The following is a 9,168-nucleotide window of genomic DNA, read 5'->3' on the forward strand; positions in this document are numbered from 1 at the left end:
GGACAGACCACTCATTTATTTGCAGCTCATCAGAAAGAGAAGGACAGTAAGTAATTTTACAAATAGGTAGTAAAACTATATTTGGGGTGGGGTGCTCTCGCTCGTCTGGGGTGCTAAAATGGGGTTGTGAGAATACTGGCGCCAGAATCCCGATGGTAAGTATTAGGGTTAGGGGGTGGGTTAGGGTGAGACACTAGGGGAGGGTTAGGGTTAGGCTGCGGCGGGGAAGGGTTAGGGTAAGGCTGCAGGGGGGAGGATTGGGGCTGCGGGTAAGGTGGGTTAGGGTTAGGCTGCTTACCTTCAGGCGTGGGTATTCTGACATTCGGGATGCCGCTGTGGGTATTCTGACTGCCAGCATCCCAACCCCTAAAATGTCTAGTTATAGTTCTGCTTGTAAAATAGTATAATTGGCTAACGCCTCAATTTTGGGAAATGTCCTAGGCAGTAAAAACAATGAAGAGTGTAGCCAAAAAAGATTTGCATGTATTCGGATAATAAAAATTTGCATGTATTCGGATATATATTTACTAATCACAACGTTCCAAGATGGGCATCACAGTGGTGGCAGCCATGTACTGAAGGATAGTAACTAGAATAATTATTTTTTATATATTTTTTATTACTCTTCCATAAAACTCATGAGCATAAATCATTCCGCCCAGTTAACCTTCTTTCTTTGTGTTTATTAACATGCATTTCAGCTTTAAAACAACATACGTAGATATGTCCTCCAGTAAAACAGCATCCCAGAGGCCAAACTATAAAAAGATAATTATAGTATATAATCTTTGTTATGTTCGTGTTATAGATCACAAAGGGTATGTACACATTAGTGTCAATGTCCATATGACGCAAGCACATTGGAATGCATGTGCTGAGACCATTCAAATGGATGTGGATACTACTCTTTCTGTTTCAAAATCCTGCCTCATCTTGGTCCCCATTTATTAATGATCACACTTGCAATGTGCTCTGGGCATGTCTGTACCGCCCATGATCGATCATATCGTCTGGATGTATAATCCGGCACATGCAGGGACATAGGCTCCGAAAGGAGCCCATCCCTGTGATGTGCTCAGAGAGCTGCCGGCCAGTGCCGGGGCTGCCGCGCATGTGCATTCCCGCTGACTGTACGTGTGCAGCGGCCATAGCCGGGGAGGCTTCCCCACCAGCTAATTATGCTCAGAGTAGCCTATAGGCTACAGTGGCTAACGCCATCTTCAGATGGCGTTAGCTGCAGGGGCCAATATCCGGAATGCATCGCATTCCAGATATTGTTAAATCTGGCAGAATCGCATCCCCCTTAGAAACCTATGGGGATGAGGCTGGCTTACGGGAATGGAGGGATGACAGCAGCGGTCCCTCGTTAATACATCCGGGTGTTTTCACGGATTATACCTCAAATATTCAATGATAAATGGGCCACGTTGTCTTGGCTGCTGTATACTAAGCCTATATAAGGCCTTTTTGGGAGTGGTTACAAACCGGCCTTGCTGTATGACAGTCTCTGGGATTGAGGTGAGGGCATTTAAAGTATTAACTGAATATCAATGTTATTTGAAGTATGATGTCAATGTAGGACGAGTGCTGCCAGCTTATATGTTGTGATCAAAATATGACCTGATACTGTACCTCACACAGTGCTGTTACGTTGCTGACTATATACAGATTTGCAGTAATAAAGGACAAGCACTAACAACAAGTGTGTTTCTGTTTAGCATGTATGTCTGGATGACATATTGATGATGCACTAGCAATGCATTTTGCCTGTATTTGAACCAAAGCTTTTTCTTGTCTGCGCACACTGTAACAGCATGGAAAATGCCCACAGTGTTTCCATTGATTTCAACGGAAATCTAAACCTGCTGAATGGAAGTGAATGGGACAGACCGCTTACCAAGAACCGCAACACAGCCAAGAGCATTCGGAAAACACGTGATACAAGAACCCATGTATGATTCTCAGTATTGCTTGGGTGTATGCTATATCGACATTAATGTCAACATGAGAATGTCAACATTGACCATGTCAATATTCATTATGTAGACAGGATCCAGTCAAGATGCCGGCGGAAGGGATGCCAGACATCAGGATACCGACGCCGGAATCCTGACGCCCATCAGAATGCCGATGCCGGCATCCCAAAGGGATCAAGATATCGACGTCAGCATCCCAACCAACGGCAACCTGAAGGTAAGGATGTGGGTTAGGATTAGGCCGGGGATGGGGAGGTTAGGTTTAGGGACCTGCCTGTGTAGGTTAGGGTTAGGCACCAACCAGGGAGGGTTAGGGTTGGGCTGCGGGGAGATTAGGGTTAGGCACCACCGGGGGGAGGTTAGGGTTAGGCACTTCCCGGGTAGTTTAGGGTTAGGGTGCGGGAAGGGTGGTTAGGTTTAGGCACCTCTTGAGGGAGGTTAGTGTTAGGCACCACCGGGTGAGGGTTAAGGTTGGGGGGGAGAGGGGGAGGGTTAGGCTACTTACCGGCCCCTGACAGAATGTTCACCGGAGGAGGTTAGGGTGTGGGAAGGGGGGGTTAGGTTTAGGCACCACCATGGGGAGGTTATGGTTAGGCACCATTGGGGGAGGTTAGGGTTAGGCACCACCGGGGGAGGGTTAAGGTTGGGGGGGAGAGGGGGAGGGTTAGGCTTCTTACCGGCCCCTGACAGAATGTTCACCGGAGGAGGTTAGGGTGTGGGAAGGGGGGGTTAGGTTTAGGCACCACCATGGGGAGGTTATGGTTAGGCACCATTGGGGGAGGTTAGGGTTAGGCACCACCGGGGGAGGGTTAAGGTTGGGGGAGAGAGGGGGAGGGTTAGGCTACTTACCGGCCCCTGACAGAATGTTCACCATCGGGATGCCACTGTCAGTCTTCTGACTGCCGGCATCCCGTCTGCCAGTAAATCATACCAATTCCATGTAGACAATGATGAAATGTTGATGTGTCAGAATGTGCCGTATGACAGCTGCAGCGGCGTCTTCTGAGTCCCGGCAGTTATATGAATGTTAATTCTGGTGGTGTCATCCGACAGAGCGTTCCAGTGAGTATACCAGCCCTATCCCTAACCCTAATCCCTAACCCTCCCTCTAGTGCCAAACCTTAATCTCCTCCCTGTAGCATAACCCTAATGGCAACATTCTGACAATGTCAGCATTTCACATGCCAAAATTCTGAGAATGTCAACATGTTGCCTGTCGACATAACTGCTGACATTGTGGTGCCAACATTATTATTGTCAACATAAGAACTACACCCCATACTGCTCTATGGGGTTTATGTATCAAGCATTTAAAACTGTGGAGAAGTAGACCAGTGGAGAAGTTGCCCATAGCAACCAATCAGTTCCTACCTATTATTTTATAGACTGTATTTGATAAATGCTACTTCAAATCTGATTGGTTGCTATGGGCAACTTCTTCGCTGGGCTACTTCTGCATGCTTTTCACTGCTTGATACATAGACCTGTATGTCCTTTATGGAGAGGCGTAGAAAGATAGATTTCCAATGTATAAGGCTCATCACACACTAGTATGTACTGTGACCATAGGACAAGAGACCTAAGGGATAATTACAATGTAAAATATGTAAACCTTTTGTTTGTAATGTATAGACCCTAATTCAGTTATATCAATAGATTCAATACAGAATTTCATCCAATCGCATTTATAATGTATGTGGAAATATTTCTATACCTTGATAGTTCTTAAGAGGTTTGACAATGGGTCTTTCATTATATTGCTGCTTTTTGTAATGCGTCATTCAGATGAATGGTTTGACTGACTAAAGATATACATTTTACCCCTGCTTGGTGCATCTGTGTTGCCAACGCCCAATGAAATTAAGAGAATAATTAAATATTTGTATTTATTCCCATTTCCTCCTAGACATTTGCATTTATTCCAGTTTCCTCCTAAACTGATTGAGAAATAGGAGCAATCAGAGCTGGAAAAAAATTGTGTTCACTTTTAATAGGCTTGCAAACAGAAAGTCGGCTGTGCCTTGGAAAAATGTTTCCTCCACCAGGGTACAATGAGAGCTGTGTATCTGCTGTCCAGCACGGTTCATACAGATGTATAAGACATCTATCAGACTCAGCGTTCCTTTAGTGCACACAACATATTCAGGGCTATACTATACAGTCATTTCTTTTCCTAAATTCGTATTTTTCTCACTGACCTGGTGCAGTGCGATGAATAGAGCGCATACTGAAAGCGCCAGTAATCTCGGTGTTTCGGCTGCCAGTTAATATATAGTACATAGTGATGGTGATCTGTTACACCAAATCGACTATAGCACGTAATAATTTGTTTCATCATGTTACTACCGTAAGGAGAGTGGAATTGTTACACTTAATTTTCAAAATTAACTTTTCAAATACTGGTAAGATAGATAGATAGATAGATAGATAGATAGATAGATAGATAGATAGATAGATAGATAGATAGATAGATAGATAGATAGATAGATAGATAGATAGAAATGAGATCGATAGATAGATAGAAATGAGATCGATAGATAGATAATATATAGATATGAGATAGATTAGATAGATAATATATAGATATGAGATAGATAGATAGATAGATAGATAGATAGATAGATAGATAGATAGATAGATAGATAGATAGATAGATAGATAGATAGATTAGATAGATAAATGTGTGTATATATAATTTATATATATATATATATATATATATATATATATATAAATAGAAAATAGCAGAGTCCGCGGCACTTGAAGATTTAAAGCGTTATTTAATGTGTACTTTACACATATATGACCGACGTTTCGGAGCCACACGCCCCTTTGTCAGTGTACTTCACACATATATGACCGACGTTTCGGAGCCACACGCCCCTTTGTCAAGGTGAACCTTGACAAAGGGGCGTGTGGCTCCGAAACGTCGGTCATATATGTGTGAAGTACACATTAAATAACTCTTTAAATCTTCAAGTGCCGCGGACTCTGCTATTTTCTACATTTATTTTCTGAGGGCACGGGAGTAATTTTCGTCCAATTCAGTGGAGTGCCGGTCCAACGAGCGCAACTATATATATATATATATATATATATATATATATTTGACATAATCCAAAGTTTTTTTTATTACATCTTTATTTATATGTTTATTCGGTTTATCACTTTGCTATAAGCAGGGTTCGGAATTTGCCTGTGTTGCTATTCCAAGGTCAGAAAAACAAAAATATGGAATTGATTTGGATCTGGAGTCTTTTGTTTGTGGTTAATAACTATATCACTAAAGTAAATGTACAGAAATTTGGCCACAGACTAAAGTTCTCCTCTGTTCGTTGCTCATCAATGTAAAGCTACACGGGGTTAAATCCATTATAATTCCCATTATGATTTATCAGCGTAATGGAGACGTATAGTAAGTAACACTAGAATGAAAAAGATAAAAGTGTATAGTCACGTTATATACAGATCCCAGGATCTACTCATATTCTCAAAGTGTTTCCTAACCAATGTGACAGATTTCCGCAACAGAACCCTTTGTAGCCAGGGAATAATAAGAATTCAGCGGCTCTAAAACATGGTAATGAAAAGTTGGAAAGTTTAGAGTATAATGCGCCACTATATGCGCGCATCCCGGGAGAGGCGCGGCCAGATCCATCTGGCACGCGGTGTATCATTAGAGAGAGAGAGAGATTCATATATATATATATATATATATATATACATATATATATATACATATATATATATATATATACACACACACAACACAGATAGATAGATAGATAGATAGATAGATAGATAGATAGATAGATAGATAGATAGATAGATAGATAGATAGATAGATAGATAGATAGATAGATAGATACACACACATACTTTCCTGGGTGCCATGCTCATGTGACTTGTGGTGCCAACTGTAGTACAGCCAGGCCCAGCACATAAGTGTACCTGTCCTTGTAGTTCCACAGTAACTGGAGGGATACAGGGTACATATAGGGCTTCTGATGTGTCCTATAAATTACTGTATACATAATAATATTTTTTGCATTATTGCTGATTTTACCTATAATACTAATAACTATCCCAGGAATAGACTATACAATGAAAATATAATACATGTATCTGTGGTAAAATTAAATAGAACCAAAGGCACATAGCTTTTTGTACTTTCAGCCCTGAAAATTACACGCATATATTACAATACAGAGCAGTGTGATTAATTATATACATACATTACCAGGCCTTTTAGTTAAAAAAAAAAAGTTTTATTTCTTTCTCTGTAACTATTTCTATTCGTGGCTCTACAGCTGTTGTTGAACTACAAGTTACAGCATGGACCACAGCTATAAGGCGTAAAACAAAATTATTATCAATATTAAGAAGCTCTAATTTGGGGTAGGAATTTATTGGTAGTTTGTGCCTCAAAACTCACGGAAATCCAATTATTGTGGGATCCAAAATAGACAGAATAATATTAGTTATTGGAACCTGGTGCCGTGATCCGGAACCTAGCTGATCTTATCTAATTCATAATGATGGAAAGTGAACAGAAACTGTATTCATCTCCATCGCTGCCGACTGTCAGTAACTTCACTGATTGACGTTCACAAAATTCACGCGAGAACAAATATTGATATTAGTAAATGCAACGCTCAGTTAGAATCACTAAATTCCATAATAGTTTATGTGCCCTACACCAGCATGGGGGCTAGATGGGGGTAAGGGCCCATAGTAGCAGGGCTATAGAGGATTCTACTTTCACTTTGTCTCTGGGAAAAATACATTGACCTTCAGGAGATTTATATATCATCAGGGAAATACATTGAAGATGTGGAAATGTGTGTTCCAACAAATACAATGCACATACATGAACTATGCTCAGTGGGACATTATTATTATTATTATTATTATTATTATTATTATTATATTTTTAGATTGGGAGGGGGTGGCAGCTGTTTGCTACATGACATATAATTGACAAATATCTGCAGATAGTTTAATTCCTGAATAAAAGCTGCCATCTCCCACATATGTAGATAGAGATAGATAGATAGATAGATAGATAGATAGATAGATAGATAGATAGATAGATAGATTAGATAGAGAAGATAGATAGACAATGCAGTGAGGGCATGCTTGGACTAGTAGTTACCCAACAACTGAAGAGCGACTGATTGCTTAGCATGATTTAGGCAGTGCCGCCTCCATGCAAACACACATAACACAATATATAAGAATACTTACAGTATACCATGTTCAGCCCCTTACACCCGTCCTAATAATCCTCACCAGGGAAAACCTCTCTACTGCCGCTTTCAGCAGTGTAGGGGTAGAAAGGGCGACAATAATTACATAACCTGAACAGGTCAATGTATCATTTGACACTAACAGAAAAGCCTGTCGATATATTTAAATAAATCGTTGTTTTAGTTACTGGGCAGGATTACATGTGGATCAATAACCAGGAAAGGCGATGGGCAGCAGAGACATTAGATGCCTGTCATTACATGAATTATTCATCTGCCAGCACACAGACTGTCAGCCTTACATAGCTATAGCCCTGACCAATGTAAGAGATATAAAGTCATCATCAACCACCACCCAAAGCTGGGAAGATAGATAGGTAGATTGATGTATCGAAATGGAGATGATCGAAATATATCTACACTTACAGGTCATCTGTGCGGCTGGTTTGCTAATATTCCTCATTCTTTTTAAGTCATCCATAAAAAGATACTGCCTGTCTATTGGTTTTGAAAAAAATAAATTCTATCTATCTATCTCATATCTATCTATTAATCTAATCTATCTATCTATCTATCTATCTATCTATCTATCATTTTAATATTTTAGTATTTTTGTATTCTGAGCAATGTAGGACAATAAAAAGATACTGCCTGTCTATTGGTTTTGAAAAAAATAAATTATATCTATCTCATATCTATCTATCTATCTATCTATCTATCTATCTATCTATCTATCTATCTCATATGTATCTATCTACCTCATATCTATCTATCTATTTATCTATCTATCTCATCTATCTATCATTTTAATATGTATTTATTTTTGTATTCTGAGCAATGTAGGACAATGATAAATATTTATTTTACACCCCGGGCTACAGTTGTGTATCCATAAACTATGGCAGAAGTAATAATATTTTCGTCTCACCAATAACAATAACGGTTCGCCTACCTGACCTGTTGCTGCACTGGTAAAGCTGTATATAGGGGGATGTCAGTCACTTGAAGTGAGGCCATTTGTCAGTTATCAGTCGTCGCTTGAAGATCTGATGATGCAGATTACTGAGCCCCACTATTTATGTGCATCACTGTGAGGGGAGAGTCTCAGCGCCGAACACTTCACCAAACCACACAGAATGGATGGGCACACGAGTCTGCTGATTGCCCGGCTGCAGGGGGGAAACGTGTACTGTGTCTGTAAAGCAGATTACAGGAGAGTGGGGTGGCTGCTGTCATTAAACAGATCACCTGCTTTATCACACATCAGGGAGAAATTATTGCTGGACTCATCTAGATATACTGATAAGGGAAATAAGTGTATTATGCATTGTTACTAGCAACCTAATGCTCTTCAGCTGCGGTTATACTAAAAGTTCAGCGCATAATGGGGCTTTTAGTTCTGCTCCAACTGAGAAAACATATTTTGATAAATCGTGAATAATAATAATAATAATACATAATCGTAATAGTAATATTAACAATTAGTATTATTTATTTATTAATTAAAGACAGATAATACAGACATATCAGTGTATATACTGTGCACAGTGCAGCACTGAGCAGTTCCCATAAAAGACAGCTAGTGAATAAACGTATCCTGTGATGACAGGCTGCAACAAATGTGTATGGAAGCACAAAAAAACAGCTGAATGGATGAAAGCAAAAGTATTTACCAGGTGTCAACATGGCACCTGTCCCCACGTTTAATTTGTGTCCTTAACCCTTTAACTCTTGAGACAGAAATTGCCCCCTCCTCTCAGGTTCCCAGGACCGCTGGCAGGCATTACAGTTTGACGACCACCCACAAAGTTTGGAAAACATGAGATTATCTCCAACTAGTTACACTCTGTTACATATTCTATCAAGATATGTATAATTAAAGCGCCACTCATGATGTATAAAGTGTCTTAACCTCATTCAAAAGCTTAAAATGTGTATTCATT

Source organism: Taudactylus pleione, unplaced genomic scaffold, assembly GCF_031769625.1.
Source record: "Taudactylus pleione unplaced genomic scaffold, aTauple2 ptg000230l, whole genome shotgun sequence".
Taxonomy (NCBI): Eukaryota; Metazoa; Chordata; class Amphibia; order Anura; family Myobatrachidae; genus Taudactylus; species Taudactylus pleione.